The sequence below is a fragment of the Coenobita brevimanus genome, chromosome 112, assembly GCF_032717465.1.
Source record: "Coenobita brevimanus isolate Jiangsu-jjx chromosome 112, ASM3271746v2, whole genome shotgun sequence".
Taxonomy (NCBI): domain Eukaryota; kingdom Metazoa; phylum Arthropoda; class Malacostraca; order Decapoda; family Coenobitidae; genus Coenobita; species Coenobita brevimanus.
Window position 1 is genome coordinate 32161539 of NC_137065.1, and position 3473 is coordinate 32165011.

Below are 3473 nucleotides of genomic sequence, written 5' to 3' on the forward strand. Positions count from 1 at the left end.
TTGGCCATAGACAGACAGATAGACAGATAGGAAGACAGACAGATAGAAAGACAGACAGAAAGACAGATAGAAAGACAGACAGACAGACATATAGACAGACAAATAGAACGACAGACAGATTGACAGATAGATTGATAGACAGACACAGACACGGGTGAATACATAACCTCCTTCAACATCACTGGCGGAGGTAACTAGGCACATAAAGCTGTCACAACACAAACATTGTCAAACCCTCCAGCATCACACCACCAGCATCCCACCACCAGCATCCCACCACCAGCATCCCACCCCCAGCATCCCACCCCCAGCATCCCACCACCACCACCATCCCACCACCACCATCCCACCTACACCATCTCACCACCGGCACACACACACACACACACACACACACACACACAATACTTATACTGTACTAGTACACAGAACAGGCGAAATTTGGAGTGTGACATCCGTAGACTGTCATACAGCAAAATTTCTTAGCGAATTTATGGCCGATCGAAAGTTAGGTTAGGTCACTTTGGGCAGGGTTTGGTCTGATTAGGTAATTTTTGGTTGGGTTGGGTTCAGTTCGACTAGATATAGACGGATTAGGTTAGACTGCTTTAGAATACGTCGGTTTTGATAGGTTTTGGGTTGGGTTTTATTTGGTTGGGTTAGGCTGGGTTAGGTTCGGTTGGATTAGGTCATTTTAGGCTTGACTGGGTTGGGTTAGGTCGGGTATGGTATGGTTAAGTGAGACTGGGTAGGATTAGGTAGGGTTAGATGCGGTTAGGCTGCATCAGAATTGGTTAGGTCAGGTATGGGGAGGTTAGGGGAGATTGTGAGGTTAAATACAATTAGACTGAGTTAGGTGAGGTTAAGTTGATTAGGTTGGGTTAATTTAGGTTGGATTAGGTCATTCGAGGTTAGGCAGGGTTCAGTTCGAGCAAATATTGATAGGTTAGGTGAGACTGGGCTAAAATAAATTGGTTTAGATATGATTAGTTTGGTTTGGGTTAGGTGAAGTTGAAATAGGACAGGTATGGGTAGGATTAGTGAGATTAGTACAGATTAGATATGGTTAAGAGGGATTTCACTAGCACCGGCCACCGTAACAATGGCCTCATCTGGTCAACCTCAGTTTTCCTTTCACTTTTCCCTGTATATTTCTTTCCTCGACTCATGTTTCCTTGTAGCCTCAGTTCATAATCTCGTTTCCGATTCCCATGCTCCAGTCAAGTTACATTTCCATTGCCTTTTCTTTTTTCGTATTTTCATTTTTTTTTTTTCTCGTCTATGCATTTTTTCCCGTAAAACTTCCGTTCCTAACCCCTGTTTCTTTCTCTTTCTCGTCCAGCCAGCCTTGTCGTCCATCTTCTTTGTTTTTACTCTCACGGTAATACAAACGTTCCTTACCTTCTTCCCTATCCCCCGAGAGGAAATGGTGGACTACTGGAGAAGCGCTAGGCAAGCCTGTAGTCCATTGGGTTCATGTTCAGATGAGCCTATGGGTACAAGGAGGATGAGGATGAGGAGACGGATGATGATGATGATGATGATGAGGAGGAGGAGGAGGAGGAGGAGGAGGAGGAGTAGGAGGAGAGAGACGACGACGACGGCGATGACGAGGACGAGGAGTGAAGTTAAAAATATAGAGAGTCAATCAAGCATACACAAGTAAGGCTCAGAAAATCTTATAAACACAACCCCCTCCTCGCATCTGATTCTATGACCTACGTTTTGGCTTCAGTCTTTCTCTCCTTATTACACTCTCTTGTAAAAGTCTTGGTCCCTGTCGAAACGCCTAAATTTACTGTATCGTCAGTGGTTTATGCTTTGCGGTCTTTTGTTGGTCCGTCCTTCTAAAGTCAAACATCAAAGGAGGTGGACGTTGTGTGTGTGTGTGTGTGTGTGTGTGTGTGTGTGTGTGTGTGTGTGTGTGTGTGTGTGTGTGTGTGTGTGTGTGTGTGTGTGTGTGTGTGTGTGTGTGTGTGTGTGTGTGTGTGTGTGTGTGTGTGTGTGTGTGTGTGTGTGTGTGTGTGTGTGTGTGTGTGTGTGTGTGTGTGTGTGTGTGTGTGTGTGTGTGTGTGTGTGTGTGTGTGTGTGTGTGTGTGTGTGTGTGTGTGTGTGTGTGTGTGTGTGTGTGTGTGTGTGTGTGTGTGTGTGTGTGTGTGTGTGTGTGTGTGTGTGTGTGTGTGTGTGTGTGTGTGTGTGTGTGTGTGTGTGTGTGTGTGTGTGTGTGTGTGTGTGTGTGTGTGTGTGTGTGTGTGTGTGTGTGTGTGTGTGTGTGTGTGTGTGTGTGTGTGTGTGTGTGTGTGTGTGTGTGTGTGTGTGTGTGTGTGTGTGTGTGTGTGTGTGTGTGTGTGTGTGTGTGTGTGTGTGTGTGTGTGTGTGTGTGTGTGTGTGTGTGTGTGTGTGTGTGTGTGTGTGTGTGTGTGTGTGTGTGTGTGTGTGTGTGTGTGTGTGTGTGTGTGTGTGTGTGTGTGTGTGTGTGTGTGTGTGTGTGTGTGTGTGTGTGTGTGTGTGTGTGTGTGTGTGTGTGCGTGCGCGCGCTTCATGTTCCATGTATTTTCTGTATCTTGTGTTCCGTTTTTCGTCTGTTTTATATATTATGTTTGTGCTTGGTTTTACTGCAGCTTTATGTGCTTGTACGTTTCGTGTTTCGTGTGACTATACGTGAACTGCTTAAGAGCAGTACCTTTTATAGTAACGATGCTTCTTCCTGAATACAGCAAATATATTTAGTTTATTTCGCTCTCTGGACGATTGTATAAGAGCTTCGTGGAAAATACTAGAACTAGAAAGATGGCAGTAGATACAACCTTGTGTATCAGATATCCTGCCCAAGTTTCATTAGCAGATATCTTGCTCAAGTTGAATAAAGTCGTCTGAAGTAAGAATAAGCTTGAAGAGACGTTGCTGTACTGAAGGTCGTTGGATATGCCTTGTTTTATGTCTTTTCGTATGTGGCTGCGAGATAACAGACTCAGGTTCAGTCTTTTATGGCAAGCGTTAATAGATATCTCAGTGCTTTGCTTAATGTGGAGGTTAATATGTCACTGGAATGTTTCTAAAGCTTTCCGCCTCCTCTCAAGTAAGGGTGTTTACTGTCTATTACACTCTTCCTATTGGTAACATCACTGGTATGTGTTTACAGCTCCCCACCTCTCAGGCATGGGTGTTTACTCGTGTCTGTTACATGGGTGTCTATTACACTCGTCCTGTTGGTAATCTGTTGATGGTATGTTTTTCAAGCCTCCTACCTCCCTCTCGTGCAAGGGTGTTTATTATCTATTACACTCCTCCTATTCGTAATTTGTCAATAGCATGTTTTTAGCTTCCGACCTCCCTCGTGCAAGGCTTTTTTCTGCTTATTACACACACCATATTGGGGGTCGTACACGTTCTGTCTGATTATACAATGACAACTCTCTCAAATCATTCATGGTCTTCTCATAGCCTTCATCAGCCTCTGAACCACGTAGTCT